Source organism: Eptatretus burgeri, chromosome 1 (assembly GCF_056783735.1).
Source record: "Eptatretus burgeri isolate ZD-2024b chromosome 1, Ebu_testis_v1, whole genome shotgun sequence".
Lineage (NCBI taxonomy): Eukaryota > Metazoa > Chordata > Myxini > Myxiniformes > Myxinidae > Eptatretus > Eptatretus burgeri.
In genome coordinates, this window is record NC_140961.1 from 54,905,759 (window position 1) to 54,929,184 (window position 23,426).

The window sequence follows — 23,426 nt, forward strand, 5'->3', positions numbered from 1 at the left end:
ATATGTGGAGATATGTAGAGATATGTAGAGATATGTAGAGATATGTAGAGATATGTGGAGATATGTGGAGATATATGGAGATATGTAGAGATATGTGGAGATATGTAGAGATATGTGGAGATATGTGGAGATATGTGGAGATATGTTGAGATATATAGAGATATGTAGAGATATGTAGAGATATGTGGAGATATGTGGAGATATGTAGAGATATGTGGAGATATGTAGAGATATGTAGAGATATGTAGAGATATGTAGAGATATGTGGAGATATGTGGAGATATATGGAGATATGTAGAGATATGTGGAGATATGTGGAGATATGTAGAGATATGTGGAGATATGTGGAGATATATGGAGATATGTGGAGATATGTGGAGATATGTGGAGATATGTGGAGATATGTGGAGATATGTAGAGATATGTGGAGATATGTAGAGATATGTGGAGATATGTAGAGATATGTAGAGATATGTGGAAATATGTAGAGATATGTGGAGATATGTAGAGATATGTAGAGATATGTGGAGATATGTGGAGATATGTAGAGATATGTGGAGATATGTGGAGATATGTAGAGATATGTAGAGATATGTAGAGATATGTGGAGATATGTAGAGATATGTGGAGATATGTAGAGATATGTAGAGATATGTGGAGATATGTAGAGATATGTGGAGATATGTGGAGATATATGGAGATATGTGGAGATATGTTGAGATATATAGAGATATGTAGAGATATGTGGAGATATGTGGAGATATGTGGAGATATGTAGAGATATAGAGATATGTGGAGAAAGGTGGAGATATGTGGAGATATGTAGAAATATGTGGAAATATATTGAGATATGTTGAGATATATAGAGATATGTGGAGATATGTGGAGATATGTAGAGATATATGGAGATATGTGGAGATATGTGGAGATATGTAGAGATATATAGAGATATGTGGAGATATATAGAGATATGTGGAGATTTGTGGAGATATGTGGAGATATGTAGAGATATATAGAGATATGTAGAGATATGTGGAGATATGTGGAGATATGTAGAGATATGTGGATGTCGAGATATGTGGAGATATATGGAGATATGTAGAGATATGTGGAGATATGTGGAGATATGTAGAGATATGTGGAGATATGTGGAGATATATGGAGATATGTGGAGATATGTTGAGATATATAGAGATATGTAGAGATATGTAGAGATATGTGGAGATATGTGGAGATATGTGGAGATATGTGGAGATATGTAGAGATATGTGGAGATATGTAGAGACATGTAGAGATATGTAGAGATATGTAGAGATATGTGGAGATATGTAGAGATATGTAGAGATATGTAGAGATATGTAGACATATTTAGAGATATGTAGAGATATGTGGAAATATGTGGAGATATGTAGAGATATGTGGAGAAACGTGGAGATGTGTGGAGATATGTAGAGATATGTGGAAATATGTGGAGATATGTGGAGAAACATGGAGATATGTAGAGATATGTGGAGATATGTGGAGATATGTGGAAATATGTGGAGATATGTAGAGATATGTGGAAATATGTGGAGAAACGTGGAGATATGTGGAGATATGTAGAGATATGTGGAGATATGTGGAGAAAGGTGGAGATATGTGGAGATATGTGGAAATATGTTGAGATATGTGGAGATATGTAGAGATATGTAGAGATATGTCGAGATATGCGGAGATATGTGGAAATATGTAGAGATATGTGGAGATATGTGGAGATATGGTGAGATATGTGGAGATACGTAGAGATATGTAGAGATATGTAGAGATATGTGGAGATATGTGGAGCTATGAAGAGATATATGGAGATATGTAGAGATATGTGGAGATATGTGGAGATATGTGGAAATATGTTGAGATATGTTGAGATATATAGAGATATGTGGAGATATGTGGAGATATGTAGAGATATATAGAGATATGTGGAGATATGTGGAGATATGTCGAGATATATAGAGATATGTGGAGATATATAGAGATATGTGGAGATTTGTGGAGATATGTGGAGATATGTAGAGATATATAGAGATATGTAGAGATATGTGGAGATACGTAGAGATATAGAGATATATAGAGATATGTGGAGATATGTAGAGATATGTGGAGATATGTAGAGATATGTAGAGATATGTAGAGATATGTAGAGATATGTGGAGATATGTGGAGATATATGGAGATATGTAGAGATATGTGGAGATATGTAGAGATATGTGGAGATATGTGGAGATATGTGGAGATATGTTGAGATATATAGAGATATGTAGAGATATGTAGAGATATGTGGAGATATGTGGAGATATGTAGAGATATGTGGAGATATGTAGAGATATGCAGAGATATGTAGAGATATGTAGAGATATGTGGAGATATGTGGAGATATATGGAGATATGTAGAGATATGTGGAGATATGTGGAGATATGTAGAGATATGTGGAGATATGTGGAGATATATGGAGATATGTGGAGATATGTGGAGATATGTGGAGATATGTGGAGATATGTGGAGATATGTAGAGATATGTGGAGATATGTAGAGATATGTGGAGATATGTAGAGATATGTAGAGATATGTGGAAATATGTAGAGATATGTGGAGATATGTAGAGATATGTAGAGATATGTGGAGATATGTGGAGATATGTAGAGATATGTGGAGATATGTGGAGATATGTAGAGATATGTAGAGATATGTAGAGATATGTGGAGATATGTAGAGATATGTGGAGATATGTAGAGATATGTAGAGATATGTGGAGATATGTAGAGATATGTGGAGATATGTGGAGATATATGGAGATATGTGGAGATATGTTGAGATATATAGAGATATGTAGAGATATGTGGAGATATGTGGAGATATGTGGAGATACGTAGAGATATAGAGATATGTGGAGAAAGGTGGAGATATGTGGAGATATGTAGAAATATGTGGAAATATATTGAGATATGTTGAGATATATAGAGATATGTGGAGATATGTGGAGATATGTAGAGATATATGGAGATATGTGGAGATATGTGGAGATATGTAGAGATATATAGAGATATGTGGAGATATATAGAGATATGTGGAGATTTGTGGAGATATGTGGAGATATGTAGAGATATATAGAGATATGTAGAGATATGTGGAGATATGTGGAGATATGTAGAGATATGTGGATGTCGAGATATGTGGAGATATATGGAGATATGTAGAGATATGTGGAGATATGTGGAGATATGTAGAGATATGTGGAGATATGTGGAGATATATGGAGATATGTGGAGATATGTTGAGATATATAGAGATATGTAGAGATATGTAGAGATATGTGGAGATATGTGGAGATATGTGGAGATATGTGGAGATATGTAGAGATATGTGGAGATATGTAGAGACATGTAGAGATATGTAGAGATATGTAGAGATATGTGGAGATATGTAGAGATATGTAGAGATATGTAGAGATATGTAGACATATTTAGAGATATGTAGAGATATGTGGAAATATGTGGAGATATGTAGAGATATGTGGAGAAACGTGGAGATGTGTGGAGATATGTAGAGATATGTGGAAATATGTGGAGATATGTGGAGAAACATGGAGATATGTAGAGATATGTGGAGATATGTGGAGATATGTGGAGATATGTGGAAATATGTTGAGATATGTTGAGATATATAGAGATATGTGGAGATATGTGGAGATATGTAGAGATATTTAGAGATATGTGGAGATATGTGGAGATATGTCGAGATATATAGAGATATGTGGAGATATATAGAGATATGTGGAGATTTGTGGAGATATGTGGAGATATTTAGAGATATATAGAGATATGTGGAGATATGTGGAGATATGTAGAGATATGTAGAGATATGTAGAGATATGTAGAGATATGTGGAGATATGTGGAGATATATGGAGATATGTAGAGATATGTGGAGATATGTAGAGATATGTGGAGATATGTGGAGATATGTTGAGATATATAGAGATATGTAGAGATATGTAGAGATATGTGGAGATATGTAGAGATATGTGGAGATATGTAGAGATATGTAGAGATATGTAGAGATATGTAGAGATATGTGGAGATATGTGGAGATATATGGAGATATGTAGAGATATGTGGAGATATGTGGAGATATGTAGAGATATGTGGAGATATGTGGAGATATATGGAGATATGTGGAGATATGTGGAGATATGTGGAGATATGTGGAGATATGTAGAGATATGTGGAGATATGTAGAGATATGTGGAGATATGTAGAGATATGTAGAGATATGTGGAAATATGTAGAGATATGTGGAGATATGTAGAGATATGTGGAGATATGTGGAGATATGTAGAGATATGTGGAGATATGTGGAAATATGTAGAGATATGTAGAGATATGTGGAGATATGTAGAGATATGTGGAGATATGTAGAGATATGTAGAGATATGTGGAGATATGTAGAGATATGTAGAGATATGTGGAGATATGTGGAGATATATAGAGATATGTGGAGATATGTTGAGATATATAGAGATATGTGGAGATATGTGGAGATATGTAGAGATATATAGAGATATGTGGAGATATTTCGAGATATGTGGAGATTTGTGGAGATATGTGGAGAAACGTGGAGATATGTGGAGATATGTAGAGATATGTGGAGATATGTGGAGAAAGTTGGAGATATGTAGAAATATGTGGAAATATGTTGAGATATGTGGAGATATGTGGAGATATGTAGAGATATGTAGAGATATGTCGAGATATGCGGAGATATGTGGAGATATGTAGAGATATGTGGAGATATGTGGAGAAACGTGGAGATATGTGGAGATACGTAGAGATATGTAGAGATATGTCGAGATATGTAGAGATATGAAGAGATATATAGAGATATGTGGAGATATTTCGAGATATGTGGAGATTTGTGGAGATATGTAGAGATATGTAGAGATATGTAGAGATATGTAGAGATATGTGGAGATATGTAGAGATATGTAGAGATATGTGGAAATATGTGGAGATATGTGGAGATATGTAGAGATATGTGGAGATGTAGAGATATGTAGAGATATATAGGGATATGAAGATATATGTGGAGATATGTGGAGATATGTGGAGATTTGTGGAGATATGTGGAGATATGTGGAGATATGTAGAGATATGTGGAGATATGTGGAGATATGTGGAGAAACGTGGAGATATGTGGAGATATGTAGAGATATGTGGAAATATGTGGAGATATGTAGAGATATGTGGAGATATGTGGAGAAACGTGGAGATATGTGGAGATATGTGGAGATATGTGGAGATATGTGGAGAAAGGTGGAGATATGTGGAGATATGTAGAAATATGTGGAAATATGTTGAGATATGTGGAGATATGTGGAGATATGTAGAGATATGTAGAGATATGTCGAGATATGCGGAGATATGTGGAAATATGTAGAGATATGTGGAGAAACGTGGAGATACGTGGAGATATGTAGAGATATGTAGAGATATGTAGAGATATGAAGAGATATATAGAGATATGAAGAGATATGTGGAGATATGTAGAGATATGTGGAGATATGTGGAGATAGATAGAGATATGTGGAGATATGTGGAGGTATGTAGAGATATATAGAGATATGTGGAGATATGTGGAGATATGTGGAGGTATGTAGAGATATATAGAGATATGTGGAGATATTTCGAGATATGTGGAGATTTGTGGAGATATGTGGAGATATGTAGAGATATGCGGAGATATGTGGAGATATGTGGAGATATGTGGAGATATGTGGAGATATGTGGAAATATGTGGAGATATGTAGAGATATGTGGAGATATGTGGAGAAACGTAGAGATATGTGGAGATATGTAGAGATATGTGGAGAAAGGTGGAGATATGTGGAAATATGTTGAGATATGTGGAGATATGTAGAGATATGTCGAGATATGCGGAGATATGTGGAAATATGTAGAGATATGTGGAGATATGTGGAGAAACGTGGAGATACGTAGAGATACGTAGAGATATGTAGAGATATGTAGAGATATGAAGAGATATATTGAGATATGTGGAGATATGTGGAGATATATAGAGATATGTGGAGATATATAGAGATATGTCGAGATATGTAGAGATATGTAGAGATATGTGGAGATATGTGGAGATATATAGAGATATGTGGAGATATGTAGAGATATGTGGAAATATGTAGAGATATGTGGAAATATGTAGAGATATGTGGATGTAGAGATATGTTGAGATATGTAGAGATATGTTGAGATATGTAGAGATATGTAGAGATATGTAGAGATATGTAGAGATATGTAGACATATTTAGAGATATGTAGAGGTATGTAGAGATATGTAGAGATATGTGGAGATATGTAGAGATATGTGGAGATATGTAGAGATATGTGGAAATATGTAGAGATATGTAGAGATATGTGGAAATATGTGGAGATATGTGGAGATATGTAGAGATATGTGGATATGTAGAGATATGTAGAGATATATAGGGATATGAAGATATATGTGGAGATATGTGGAGATATGTGGAGATATGTGGAGATTTGTGGAGATATGTGGAGATATGTGGAGATATGTAGAGATATGTGGAGATATGTGGAGAAACGTGGAGATATGTGGAGATATGTAGAGATATGTGGAAATATGTGGAGATATGTAGAGATATGTAGAGATATGTGGAGATATGTGGAGAAACGTGGAGATATGTGGAGATATGTGGAGATATGTGGAGATATGTGGAGAAAGGTGGAGATATGTGGAGATATGTAGAAATATGTGGAAATATGTTGAGATATGTGGAGATATGTGGAGATATGTAGAGATATGTCGAGATATGTCGAGATATGCGGAGATATGTGGAAATATGTAGAGATATGTGGAGAAACGTGGAGATACGTGGAGATATGTAGAGATATGTAGAGATATGTAGAGATATGAAGAGATATATAGAGATATGAAGAGATATGTGGAGATATGTAGAGATATGTGGAGATATGTGGAGATAGATAGAGATATGTGGAGATATGTGGAGGTATGTAGAGATATATAGAGATATGTGGAGATATGTGGAGATATGTGGAGGTATGTAGAGATATATAGAGATATGTGGAGATTTGTGGAGATATGTGGAGATATGTAGAGATATGCGGAGATATGTGGAGATATGTGGAGATATGTGGAGATATGTGGAGATTTGTGGAAATATGTGGAGATATGTAGAGATATGTGGAGATATGTGGAGAAACGTAGAGATATGTGGAGATATGTAGAGATATGTGGAGAAAGGTGGAGATATGTGGAAATATGTTGAGATATGTGGAGATATGTAGAGATATGTCGAGATATGCGGAGATATGTGGAAATATGTAGAGATATGTGGAGATATGTGGAGAAACGTGGAGATACGTAGAGATACGTAGAGATATGTAGAGATATGTAGAGATATGAAGAGATATATTGAGATATGTGGAGATATATAGAGATATGTGGAGATATGTTGAGATATATAGAGATATGTGGAGATATGTGGAGATATGTCGAGATATATAGAGATATGTGGAGATATTTCGAGATATGTGGAGATACGTAGAGATATGTAGAGATATGTAGAGATATGTGGAAATATGTAGAGATATGTGGATGTAGAGATATGTTGAGATATGTAGAGATATGTTGAGATATGTAGAGATATGTAGAGATATGTGGAGATATGTAGAGATATGTAGACATATTTAGAGATATGTAGAGATATGTAGAGATATGTAGAGATATGTGGAGATATGTAGAGATATGTGGAGATATGTAGAGATATGTGGAAATATGTAGAGATATGTAGAGATATGTGGAAATATGTGGAGATATGTGGAGATATGTAGAGATATGTGGACATGTAGAGATATGTAGAGATATATAGGGATATGAAGATATATGTGGAGATATGTGGAGATATGTGGAGATTTGTGGAGATATGTGGAGATATGTGGAGATATGTGGAGATATGTGGAGATATGTGGAGAAACGTGGAGATATGTGGAGATATGTAGAGATATGTGGAAATATGTGGAGATATGTAGAGATATGTGGAGATATGTGGAGAAACGTGGAGATATGTGGAGATATGTGGAGATATGTGGAGAAAGGTGGAGATATGTGGAGATATGTAGAAATATGTGGAAATATGTTGAGATATGTGGAGATATGTGGAGATATGTAGAGATATGTAGAGATATGTCGAGATATGCGGAGATATGTGGAAATATGTAGAGATATGTGGAGAAACGTGGAGATACGTGGAGATATGTAGAGATATGTCGAGATATGTAGAGATATGAAGAGATATATAGAGATATGTGGAGATATTTCGAGATATGTGGAGATTTGTGGAGATATGTAGAGATATGTAGAGATATGTAGAGATATGTAGAGATATGTGGAGATATGTGGAGATATGTAGAGATATGTAGAGATATGTGGAAATATGTGGAGATATGTGGAGATATGTAGAGATATGTGGAGATGTCGAGATATGTAGAGATATATAGGGATATGAAGATATATGTGGAGATATGTGGAGATATGTGGAGATTTGTGGAGATATGTGGAGATATGTGGAGATATGTGGAGATATGTGGAGATATGTGGAGAAACGTGGAGATATGTGGAGATATGTAGAGATATGTGGAAATATGTGGAGATATGTAGAGATATGTGGAGATATGTGGAGAAACGTGGAGATATGTGGAGATATGTGGAGATATGTGGAGAAAGGTGGAGATATGTGGAGATATGTAGAAATATGTGGAAATATGTTGAGATATGTGGAGATATGTGGAGATATGTAGAGATATGTAGAGATATGTCGAGATATGCGGAGATATGTGGAAATATGTAGAGATATGTAGAGATATGTCGAGATATGCGGAGATATGTGGAAATATGTAGAGATATGTGGAGAAACGTGGAGATACGTGGAGATATGAAGAGATATGTGGAGATATGTAGAGATATGTGGAGATATGTGGAGATATATAGAGATATGTGGAGATATGTGGAGGTATGTAGAGATATATAGAGATATGTGGAGATATGTGGAGATATGTGGAGGTATGTAGAGATATATAGAGATATGTGGAGATATTTCGAGATATGTGGAGATTTGTGGAGATATGTGGAGATATGTAGAGATATGCGGAGATATGTGGAGATATGTGGAGATATGTGGAGATATGTGGAGATATGTGGAAATATGTGGAGATATGTAGAGATATGTGGAGATATGTGGAGAAACGTAGAGATATGTGGAGATATGTAGAGATATGTGGAGAAAGGTGGAGATATGTGGAAATATGTTGAGATATGTGGAGATATGTAGAGATATGTCGAGATATGCGGAGATATGTGGAAATATGTAGAGATATGTGGAGATATGTGGAGAAACGTGGAGATACGTAGAGATACGTAGAGATATGTAGAGATATGTAGAGATATGAAGAGATATATTGAGATATGTGGAGATATATAGAGATATGTGGAGATATGTTGAGATATATAGAGATATGTGGAGATATGTGGAGATATGTAGAGATATATAGAGATATGTGGAGATATTTCGAGATATGTGGAGATACGTAGAGATATGTAGAGATATGTAGAGATATGTGGAAATATGTAGAGATATGTGGATGTAGAGATATGTTGAGATATGTAGAGATATGTTGAGATATGTAGAGATATGTAGAGATATGTAGAGATATGTGGAGATATGTAGAGATATGTAGACATATTTAGAGATATGTAGAGATATGTAGAGATATGTAGAGATATGTGGAGATATGTAGAGATATGTGGAGATATGTAGAGATATGTGGAAATATGTAGAGATATGTAGAGATATGTGGAAATATGTGGAGATATGTGGAGATATGTAGAGATATGTGGAGATGTAGAGATATGTAGAGATATATAGGGATATGAAGATATATGTGGAGATATGTGGAGATATGTGGAGATTTGTGGAGATATGTGGAGATATGTGGAGATATGTGGAGATATGTGGAGATATGTGGAGAAACGTGGAGATATGTGGAGATATGTAGAGATATGTGGAAATATGTGGAGATATGTAGAGATATGTGGAGATATGTGGAGAAACGTGGAGATATGTGGAGATATGTGGAGATATGTGGAGAAAGGTGGAGATATGTGGAGATATGTAGAAATATGTGGAAATATGTTGAGATATGTGGAGATATGTGGAGATATGTAGAGATATGTAGAGATATGTCGAGATATGCGGAGATATGTGGAAATATGTAGAGATATGTGGAGAAACGTGGAGATACGTGGAGATATGTAGAGATATGTAGAGATATGTAGAGATATGAAGAGATATATGGAGATATGTAGAGATATGTGGAGATATGTGGAGATAGATAGAGATATGTGGAGATATGTGGAGGTATGTAGAGATATATAGAGATATGTGGAGATATGTGGAGATATGTGGAGGTATGTAGAGATTTTTAGAGATATGTGGAGATTTGTGGAGATATGTGGAGATATGTAGAGATATGTCGAGATATGCGGAGATATGTGGAGATATGTGGAGATATGTGGAGATATGTGGAGATATGTGGAAATATGTGGAGATATGTAGAGATATGTGGAGATATGTGGAGAAACGTAGAGATATGTGGAGATATGTAGAGATATGTGGAGAAAGGTGGAGATATGTGGAAATATGTTGAGATATGTGGAGATATGTAGAGATATGTCGAGATATGCGGAGATATGTGGAAATATGTAGAGATATGTGGAGATATGTGGAGAAACGTGGAGATACGTAGAGATACGTAGAGATATGTAGAGATATGTAGAGATATGAAGAGATATATAGAGATATGTGGAGATATGTGGAGATATATAGAGATATGTGGAGATATGTTGAGATATATAGAGATATGTGGAGATATGTGGAGATATGTAGAGATATATAGAGATATGTGGAGATATTTCGAGATATGTGGAGATATGTAGAGATATGTGGAGATATGTGGAGATATGTGGAGATATGTGGAGATACGTGGAGATATGTAGAGATATGTAGAGATATGTAGAGATATATAGAGATACGTGGAGATATGTAGAGATATATAGAGATATGTGGACATATGTGGCGATATGTAGAGATATGTGGAGATATGTGGAGATATGTGGAGATATATAGAGATATGTCGAGATATGTAGAGATATGTAGAGATATGTGGAGATATGTGGAGATATATAGAGATATGTGGAGATATGTAGAGATATGTAGAGATATGTAGAGATATGTGGAGATATGTGGAGATATATGGAGATATGTGGAGATATGTTGAGATATATAGAGATATGTGGAGATATGTGGAGATATGTAGAGATATATAGAGATATGTGGAGATATTTCGAGATATGTGGAGATTTGTGGAGATATGTGGAGAAACGTGGAGATATGTGGAGATATGTAGAGATATGTGGAGATATGTGGAGAAAGTTGGAGATATGTAGAAATATGTGGAAATATGTTGAGATATGTGGAGATATGTGGAGATATGTGGAGATATGTAGAGATATGTAGAGATATGTCGAGATATGCGGAGATATGTGGAGATATGTGGAGAAACGTGGAGATATGTGGAGATACGTAGAGATATGTAGAGATATGTCGAGATATGTAGAGATATGAAGAGATATATAGAGATATGTGGAGATATTTCGAGATATGTGGAGATTTGTGGAGATATGTAGAGATATGTAGAGATATGTAGAGATATGTGGAGATATGTAGAGATATGTAGAGATATGTGGAAATATGTGGAGATATGTGGAGATATGTAGAGATATGTGGAGATGTGGAGATATGTAGAGATATATAGGGATATGAAGATATATGTGGAGATATGTGGAGATATGTGGAGATTTGTGGAGATATGTGGAGATATGTGGAGATATGTAGAGATATGTGGAGATATGTGGAGATATGTGGAGAAACGTGGAGATATGTGGAGATATGTAGAGATATGTGGAAATATGTGGAGATATGTAGAGATATGTGGAGATATGTGGAGAAACGTGGAGATATGTGGAGATATGTGGAGATATGTGGAGAAAGGTGGAGATATGTGGAGATATGTAGAAATATGTGGAAATATGTTGAGATATGTGGAGATATGTGGAGATATGTAGAGATATGTAGAGATATGTCGAGATATGCGGAGATATGTGGAAATATGTAGAGATATGTAGAGATATGTCGAGATATGCGGAGATATGTGGAAATATGTAGAGATATGTGGAGAAACGTGGAGATACGTGGAGATATGAAGAGATATGTGGAGATATGTAGAGATATGTGGAGATATGTGGAGATAGATAGAGATATGTGGAGATATGTGGAGGTATGTAGAGATATATAGAGATATGTGGAGATATGTGGAGATATGTGGAGGTATGTAGAGATATATAGAGATATGTGGAGATATTTCGAGATATGTGGAGATTTGTGGAGATATGTGGAGATATGTAGAGATATGCGGAGATATGTGGAGATATGTGGAGATATGTGGAGATATGTGGAGATTTGTGGAAATATGTGGAGATATGTAGAGATATGTGGAGATATGTGGAGAAACGTAGAGATATGTGGAGATATGTAGAGATATGTGGAGAAAGGTGGAGATATGTGGAAATATGTTGAGATATGTGGAGATATGTAGAGATATGTCGAGATATGCGGAGATATGTGGAAATATGTAGAGATATGTGGAGATATGTGGAGAAACGTGGAGATACGTAGAGATACGTAGAGATATGTAGAGATATGTAGAGATATGAAGAGATATATAGAGATATGTGGAGATATGTGGAGATATATAGAGATATGTGGAGATATGTTGAGATATATAGAGATATGTGGAGATATGTGGAGATATGTAGAGATATATAGAGATATGTGGAGATATTTCGAGATATGTGGAGATATGTAGAGATATGTAGAGATATGTAGAGATATGTGGAAATATGTAGAGATATGTGGATGTAGAGATATGTTGAGATATGTAGAGATATGTTGAGATATGTAGAGATATGTAGAGATATGTAGAGATATGTGGAGATATGTAGAGATATGTAGACATATTTAGAGATATGTAGAGATATGTAGAGATATGTAGAGATATGTGGAGATATGTAGAGATATGTGGAAATATGTAGAGATATGTAGAGATATGTGGAGATATGTAGAGATATGTGGAGATATGTGGAGATATGTGGAGATATGTAGAGATATGTGGAGATGTAGAGATATGTAGAGATATGTAGAGATATGTGGATTAGTGTAGAGATATGTAGAGATATGTGGAGATATGTAGAGATATGTAGAGATATGTAGAGATATGTGGATTAGTGTAGAGATATGTAGAGATATGTGGAGATATGTAGAGATATGTGGAGATATGTAGAGATATGTAGAGATATGTGGAGATATGTAGAGATATGTAGAGATATGTAGAGATATGTGGAGATATGTAGAGATATGTGGAGATATGTAGAGATATGTAGAGATATGTAGAGATATGTGGAGATATGTGGAGATATGTAGAGATATGTAGAGATATGTGGAGATATGTAGAGATATGTGGAGATATGTAGAGATATGTGGAGATATGTAGAGATATGTGGAGATATGTAGAGATATGTAGAGATATGTAGAGATATGTAGAGATATGTATAGATATTTAGAGAGAAGAAGGAAAAAGAAGAAGAAGAAAAAAATAGACATGAGGGTGACAGCTTTTAGCTTGCTTGGGATTTGAAGCTGTGCGATGCAGCATGTAAACGAGTGCACGTCCCTGTTGGATGTTCTGCCAGTCCCAGTGTATTTTTAACCTCCGCCATCGAAGATCGGAGGTTACTGTTTTCACCCCTTTCTGTTTGTTTGTTTGTTTGTGAACAGTATTATGGAAAAACTCCTCGACGGATTTCGACGAAACTTGGTGGGGGGATTCGGTCTGGTCCAAGGATCATGCCATTAGATTTTGGATTTAGGCGGCTATGGCGGCCATTTTGAAAAAATATTTGAATTTTTGTTTTTTTGCACATTTCTACATATTTTAAGTGATTTCCAACCCCCCCCCCCCAAAAAAAAATTGTTAGAGAAAAAAAATTTTTTACAACTTTTTTTTCAACAAAATTTCGATTTTTTTTTTTTGCATTTCTACATGTTATAAGTGATTTCCAACAAAAAACATGCCAAAATTATAATTGCGGCTGATTTTGGAACTTCAGGTGGATATACCCACGTAAAATCAATTTCTGTCTCAAGAAATCTCGTTATGACGAATGAATTGAGTACGTAAAAGTTAAAAGTAAAAGGGAAAGTTGCAAACTATAACTCTGTGAGCACTGTTGACGTCAAATTGAATGAATAGGATATCAGGTTCACTTGAGTGACCGAGCAGTATTGGCGGCGGAGGTTTTGCACTCTACCGAGTGCTCCTCCTCTCGTTGTTTGTCTTGTTATTACCTCTGCCACCGTAACACAGGTTATGTTTTCACTGCTGTTTGTCTCTGTTTGTTTGCTTATGAGCAGGATATCTCAAAAGGTTATGCACGGATTCTGACGAAAATTAGTGGATATGCTTGGTGTTTGAGAAGGACGAATTGATTATATTTTGATTAGGGAATGGATGCAGACCCGGCCTATCAGTGGACTACAAAACAAAAACTGGTCACCCTGGCAGAGGTATGTTCTCCACCGAGTGCTGTTAAAATGTTTTCATGTTTTTCTTTGATAACATTCTTGGAGCAGTGATTCATGTCGTTAATCAAAGGGAATTATTTTTTTTTCCAAATTGTCTGTCTTTTCATACATATGTTGTCATTAATCAATGAGCCCTCCAAAGTGAAAATGATTTAATGGTAATATTACTTTATACTTGAAAAGTAGCAGAAGATGTCACTTGATATTTGCAGATGCTCTCTCCCTCCACAACCAAAGGTGGACAGAAGTTATGTTTTCACACCTGTCTGTCTGTCTGTCTGTCTATTTGTTACTTGCAAAATCGAAGATTTTTCAAGTATATTGGTTGGTCGATTTTGTTATTCTGTCTGTCAACTACCGACAAGTCACAAATTAAAACTAATCTTCAAGAAACTTCACCAAGTTGTAGAGGTAGTCTCAACTGAGAGGCCTATTGATTTTGAGATCAAAGATCATCTTGAGGTTGAATTTCTAAGATTGTCATTTTTCATCCGATCGACTTGAAATTTGAACAATATTCATATATTGCATCATTGAATTGGGAAGCAACTATTTTTAAGGTCAAGAGGTCAACTCAAGATCAAACTTCTAAAATCATCAATTTCAATCTGAAAAATAATCAATTTTAATCTGAAGGAAATGGACAATTTGATGTATCCATGGCAACATTTGGAGAGGGGAGGGTGGATTTTGCAAGTATTGTGCTCTGCACGACATATTCTTGTTCGTTTGTGTGTTTGTCTTTGAGCAGGTTATCTCAAAACATTATGGACGGATTTTGACGAAATTTAGTGGACAGGTTGTGTCTGTGACGACAAATTGATTAGATTTTGCTGAAGATTCGGATTTGGATCTGGATCTGGACACTATTATTTTTCGGTGATTCCTCACCATTGAGAGATATGGCTAAAACCGAAATATAACACATCTCAAAATGTTATGGACGGATTCTAATGAAGCATGATGTACAGGTTGGTGTGTGACGATGATTAATTGATTCGATTTTGGTAAAGATTTGAATCTCGAACCAGATATGAGAATTTTTTTAAATATATTTTTTTAGTGATTCTTCACCATCGAGTGATAGGGAGGGCTAAAACCAATATATAACATGATGCATCAAAAAGTTATGGATGGATTTAAATGAATCATGGTGGACAGGTTGAGTGTGTGACAATGATGAATTGATTTGATTTTGGTGACGATGCAAATCCGGATACGTTCATGAGAATTAAATTAATCAAACGGAAAACCAAATACTGCATTGGAGTCATCAGAAAGAACCCAAAGAAGTAAAGAGCAAAGATGCAGTCATCAGGAGGAACCTGATTCTTCACCATTGAGCGATGGGGCCAAAACGATACATTGCATGATATTTCAAAAAGTTCAAGACCAGTTGTGACAACACTTGGTGGATGAGTTGGTGAGGTGACAAGAACAAGCTGATTAAATTTTGGTTCAAATCTGGATCTAGATCCGGCTTATCAGTGGAATACAAAACACAAACTGTTCAGCCTGACTGAGGTATATGTTCTCCCGAGTGCCATTCTATCACTCACACACACAACCTGTCCACTCTACCGAATCTGTCTTTTTTATGAACAAGAAAAGAACAAGTCCTGAGCAGCCAGCATTGTGGTAGAGGTGAGGGGTGAGGGTGATTGGCGGGAGGGGGGTATATATTGCAATGGTTGTTGGACACTCCGGTTGCTCAGCACAAGCGTGACGAGTCATAATCAACGCATCCCTGACACTCGATCGCTTTGGGGTCTTCCTCGCTGGATCATTTGTCTAAAAGCCACGACTTATACTATAAAAAGAGCTGTGCATGTGTCCATCCGTGTGCGCATGCATGTGAGTTCCACCCATTGGTTGGACAGTTTTCCTGACTCCATCCACAATTTCTATACCAACGCTGTCAATTTAGGAACCCCTAAGAATTACTCTTTAGAACACTTTAGAATTACATTTTCTCTCAAGCGGCACTTTTACTGTGGAGATCATGCAGGTTTGTTATTTTTTCAGACTATTTTCTCAAATTGTGAGTTGAACAGACAATTGTCAGACGGGTTTCTGTGAAGTCGGTGATAGCATAATAGGGGAGCATAAAACTTTACATATTCTGCTGTTTTGACGTGGGAATGCCTTTTTGCATTTATGAGCGGGAGGAGGATGAGAGTATTTAAGGCTTGAGTGCGTGGAGGGGATCAGTGCCTTAGGGTATGGAGGGGAAGGGTGAGGCTCTTTTGTTGAGGAGTTTTCAGAATTGCATTTGTGAGTTTACTCACAGTAAAAATGTAATTGTGTCTGTGTTTTTGTGTCACTGGTTGGGGGGGGGGGGTTGTGGGGGAGTGACACAATCATCCTACGGGTAATGTGCTATTGCCACACAATTTGGAAATCCGAATCCACCTATGGTCACACCTATGAGGCCGAGCGATCCTGATGCGCAACACAATCCGGGGGTGCAGCAAAGATTTCCACAACCAATTACCCTCGAGGTGGGTGTTAATTGACCACCTGAAGAGAACCACAACCACCAGAATTCACCAAGGAGGCAGTTAAGTTTATATGTGTATTTAAAAGAAATGGCACAAGGAGGAATTTACAAAAGAAGGAATGTACAAAAATATATGAAGCAATCAACCTTTATTATCAGTACGTAATAAATAAACAATCCCCATACCCACTACTGCGCATACGCACCCTCGGTATCAAAGGAACAAACAGGATTCCTTTATTAAACTATGCCTTACCTGGGCCGATCAGTCATGCTACAAGCGATAGACATCAGATACAGTCAGACAAGACAGGAAGTACCCAAGCCGTGCCCGGCATGACAACTGGTAAGGATGCAGATCGTGTACCTGCACAGGTCCTGGGCACTTGAGAACACAGACAGGTGAAGGGGGAGGCGTGGATGGCTGAATGGGGGTGTGGTGCAGCAGGAAATCCTGACAAGTATGCCACAGCTTTCCATAGCAATTTGTCTTGGAAACTCCAATACACCCCCATGCTGCTTGGGCTTTTAAGGTTTCTGGCCCCTACCCATAGCCCTGACGTGCTTCGCCTCTCCCCTCTCGTTATTGGACTGGAGCCCACTCTGGAGGTGGAGCGACTCCTCAGCATCTGTCACTCCAAGAACCTTGAGGAAAATATCTTTTGCAGATGTTATCCACTTAGCCCATTGGCCAACTTTGCTGCAGTCGACAGGATCATCCACAAACGCCTTCTGTAGTTGTTTGTAGATGTTTCTAATAGTCTCCTTCTCACAGACCAATGATTCAATTTACAGCACATTGCTTCTGATGGACATCCATGTGGGCAGCCATGTTTGACCACAGCTGCAGCAACGCTACATGTGGGAAAACTGTAGTTATCATATTATGAAGTGAGAAGGATGTACCTATACCAGTGGTTCTTAACTGTTTTACCACCACGCCCCCTCTAGTAGTTGGTCCTTGCCTCTACACCCCCCCCCCCCCACTCACATCTTCAAGTAAATGATTAAAAATCCCTCCTGAATTAAAAGGCAAAAAGGAAAAATTAGTGTTTTTAGTCTTTTTATTGAACAAATAATTATGCATAAGTAACACTCATATACACAGCATATCTCATGAGATGACATTTAATGAGATACTTGACATTGCTTCTTAGATCCCAGATCTTGAATGCGTGGTCGAATGCCAGAGATAGCACAACGCAAGTTCCCTTCAACGTTCACCTTGTTTGTTTCTGTACTTGGTCCTGACAGCAACGAGCGTGGAAAATGGAGCTTCACAAAGATACGTTGATTCAAACATTGTCAGAATCCGAAGAGCTTGATGTGAGATCAAAGGGTAAACAGGAAGGTATGTGACCCAAAACGTCTCAAGATCCAGTTTTTTTAAGTCTTCTTCAGCCGAGGAGTTGAACTTTAACTCAAGAAACTCCTCTTGCACCTCGTCTGAAATATCAGCTACTTCACATTGAAATGGGTTCCTAATGAATTTCCAGGCTTCGCACTTCTCATCTATATCCGGAAAGTATCTGATGAATTTTGCTTTCAATTTAGTCAGATGAGTAATTATTTGTTTCTTCAACTCAAAATCAAGGTAACTGTGAATGAGAGCAGAATCCAAGTTAGCAAAACTGGCTGTATTTCCATCCTGAATTCGACATTTACAGAGGTCGAGTTTGGCCATGAAGGCTCGAATGACGTCATGGTGCGTGATTATGTTGATATTTTTCCCTTGGAGTTTGAGGTTGATGGCATTCAGCGCTTCAAAGATGTCCACCAGGTAAGCTGGAGAGAGCAAAAATCCTTCAGACTGGAACTTGTCATGGAGATCTGCTTTCTGCTGTGAATCTAGAAATGTTGCCACTTCTTGTCGTAGTTCATAAAACCGTCCAAGCATGTTTCCCTTTGAAAGCCATCGTACGTTTTATGGGAAAAGTGAGGCTTGATGTTCAGAACCCATATCCACACACGGCTGTTTGAAGAGACGACTGTTTAAGGCTCCAGCTTTGAAGAAGTTGACTACCTTGATAGCCAGGTTCATGACATCCCTCATTTCAGCAGGTAGAGTTCTGGATGCTAAGGCTTCACGATGAAGGATGCAGTGCGTACCTATAGCAGATGGACTTTATTCTTTCACTATTGTTATGAAACCAGATTGCAAACCAATCATGACCGGAGCTCCAGCAGTACACACTCCTTCCAGCGAGTCCCACAAAAGTTGATTTTCCTGGAAGAAGTTTGATTCCATTTGAAAAATATCTATTGCTATTGTATAACTCTCCATGGGATGGCAGAAGAGCATTTCGTCTTTGACACTATTGCCTGACACAAAACGAGCATACATCAGTAGCTGAGAACACTGAGCAAGATCAGTCGTTTTGTCCAACTGGATGGAAAATACAGGAGAAGCTCTTAGTTGGTCGAGAACTTGATCTTTGATGTCTTGAGACATTTCATCGATACTTCCCTTGACGGTATCGTTTGATAGAGAGATTTGGAAAGCTTGTTTGCACTATCCTTCCCCAGAACGAGCTCTGCTGCATGCAGTACACTTGGTTTTATGAGAGTCTCTCTGATATTATGGCTCTTTTTGCTCTTTGCAATCAACATGGCGATCTCATAGGAAGCCTCAACAATCTTTTAAGTCTGTTGACTAAATGCTCCACTGCTGTCCATCTTAGCTTGCTTCAAGGACTGCCTTTTCTTTTCAAAGAATGCCTTGTGTTTGGCAGCCAGAGCAGGATGCATTGTTTTCAAGTGGCGTTCCAAGCATGTGGGCCGCATGCCCTCATTGCTCAGAGTCTTGTAGCATATCACGCACTGGGGTACCTCTGTGTCACCCTTTTGGAGAGACACAAATCCAAATCGAATATATTCGTCAAGATATTTCCACATTTTCGCACTCATTGCAAATGATTTAGTTTGAAATGGGTACTGCAAATCTGTAAAATATATTTTTTTAATATTAAAATTATAATAACATAAATTTTAATAATTAATTTTAATTAATTTCAAAACAGAAAATGGTCGGCCTTGTAGTGAATAGAAAACGAAAATTATTAAAGGCGATACTTTTGGTTTTTAAATGTTCATCACGACATTATGCAAACACTTGTGAAGAGTATTCCAAAAATTTATAATTAGGGAAATTCCCAGTATTTTCTCCGGGCTCGTGCCCCCTTTGGAAATTGCTTACACCCCACCCAGGTTAAGAGCGAATTACCTCTTCACTGTACAAGTGTCATTGCTGTCGAATAAAGTGTTGTAAAAAAACTGTGGGACATTACCTTTGGAGTGACCCTCATTTATATATCCTGGTACGTTCCGTAAAAAAAAAAAAAAAAAAAAAAAAAAATAATAATAATAATAATAATAAAAAATAAATAAACCACACAGGCCGTTTCTTCGCTCTCACGTGCCCGTACGTGCGTGACCTGGAAGTTCGATATTATTCACAGTTACGATTATTTGCAATTTATTGCAGAAGTTGTCGAGAAACAGGGGTCACACTCACACACACACACACACACACACACACACACACACACACACACACACACACACACACACACACACACACACACACACACACACACACACACACACACACACACACACACACACACACACACACACACACACACACTGCTGGAATTATATATATATATATATATATATATATATATATATATATATATATATATATATATATATATATATCCACCGGGCGTAGTGGCGTGCGCCTGTAATCCGGCTACTCGGAGGCTTGGGTTGGAGGATCGCTTGAGGACGGGAGCTCTGCACTGGGCCGCGCTATCAGAGGGTGTAGGGCAGCCCGGAATCATGGCGAAACCCAATCCTTATCCCTGTGTCGTAAGAGGTGACCAGGGTTGCGTCAGGAAGGGCATCCGGCGTAAAACATGTGCAAAATCACGATGCGGATCATACGGATGATCCGCTGTGGCGACCCCGAACGGGAGCAGCCGAAAGACGAACAACAACATATATATATATATATATATATATATATATATATATATATATATATATATATATATATATATATATATATATATATATATATATATATATACGCAGGTTAAAATAGGTATACCATATCCCTGTGTCATAAGAGGCGACCAGGGTTGCGTCAGGAAGGGCATCCGGCGTAAAACATGTGCCAAATCACGATGCGGATCATACGGATGATCCGCTGTGGCGACCCCGAACGGGAGCAGCCGAAAGAAGAAGAAGAAGAAGATATATATATATATATACATATATATGTTTATTTATATGTATATGTGTATATATATATATATATATATATATATATATATATATATATATATATATATATATATATATATATATATTGTTGCGGATTCGCGCCCGCCGGCGTGTGAACGGCCACGTAACTCGAATCGCGGCACGTCGCCCACCGGACGGACAATCCAGTCGTGACCCTCTCGGACTAACGCCGGGAACCAGTCACGGGTGGACCTTTCGGCCTCACCACGATCGTGCCAATCGGCCCCCCGCGTGGGATAGGGTTGCTCGCCAAATTCGACCTACCTAAGTACCCACACGGAGGGTAGACCGGGCTATCGCACCTCGCCGCAGGTCGACTTCGGACACGGGCCACTTTAAGCGACCCGTTCCGTACTATCGGGATAACCGAGCGGTGTTATCGTCGGCCTCGACGGTTCGATTAATTATCGGGCGTATTCAGCCCACTACCAACCCTTTACGTGAAGTAAGATGGAGATTCAATAAAGGAAAAGACGAAGCGAAACAGGAAAACAGTTCAACAATAATCACATTTATTTCACGGTGAACGGAAAGCACACATATACAATTACACCAAAAGCACATGTAAAAGAAGAAGACAATGCAGAGCTATCCGACTACCGAGCACACGGCAACACTTATACAGTTTTACTTCACAGACGGCGCCGACAACACATATACCCAAAGCAAAAGAAAAAGAACCACCCTCCAGGATGAGGGGGGTAGGCGGGCCTGGGGCCGAGACCGTGTCGGGCCTACCCGTCTGATGATGAGACGCAAAGTGGCGGTGGCGCCCCAACTCCGCGGGCCTCGCGGACAGTGTCTGGTAGGGGGTGGGAAAGGGGCCCCCTTGTCGCACTATCTCAGCGTGGGGGGAAACAGGAGGGGGGGTTGTTGATGCTCGGGGGAAGGAGGATACCTCCCTGTCTCGGGTCCCGCGACGAGCGTCTCCACCACGGCCTCCGTCGCGCCGCCGGACTCTCCCTCCACAGCTCCCCGACTCCGACGCGAGCACCCCCTCGACCGCCTTCGCCGCCGCCACCTCTCCGCAGTTCCGTCCAATCGCCCTCTCCGTCTCCTCTCTTGAGTCGTCCCAACTCTTCACTGGCTCCGCGAACTCCCAACCGACTCGACTGACGAACGCGGCCCCTTATATGCCCCGTGGCTTCGCCCCTTCACCTTTGACCCTTTACCTCCGACCCTTCACCTCTAACTGGCTCCCCATTGGACCGAGGAAAAGTGGGCGTGAATGCTTTTTGATCCATGAATTTGCATATAGCGACCACACTCCAACGCCCTGGAGGCGGGGCCAAATCGCCCCACGCTCACCGATAGGACGGAACAGAAGTGGGCGTGAGTCGTTTTTGATCCGTTTTCTTCGGAAAGGCCGGCGCTTTTGCACCCCTGCTCGATGCACGCCCTGCACAAGTCCAGTATCGGTGCCCACAAGTGGCGTGGGAATGACGGTGATGCGATGGTTGCGAGGGCGAGTTGTGACGGTAAAGGTCGTGGCTGTTGTTGTGAAGCGGCGTTGCGGTTGGTGGTTGTTGTGTGATGGCTGTTGAGACGTGGTTGGTGGTGGTAGTAATGGCGGCTGGTCCAAAATAAAGATAGTAAAAGAAAAACGGCTATCCTGAAGGGTCGCAGCCCGAGTGAATGACATTTATTCCCTCTAAACAACGGGTTTGGGCCTAACTACACATATACTTAGAGATATCTCAACTAAGGGACCTGAATGGTGGTTTGCGAATTTCGTCAACCACAACAATATATATATGTATATTTATATAT

At 38.4% G+C, this 23,426-nt stretch overlaps 1 pseudogene; it reads left to right on the top strand.

Moving 5' to 3' along the window:
• The first annotated feature begins 21,067 nt into the window (after positions 1-21,067).
• LOC147034520 (signal recognition particle RNA) lies at positions 21,068-21,208 on the top strand (annotated as a pseudogene).
• Positions 21,209-23,426: the final 2,218 nt, after the last annotated feature.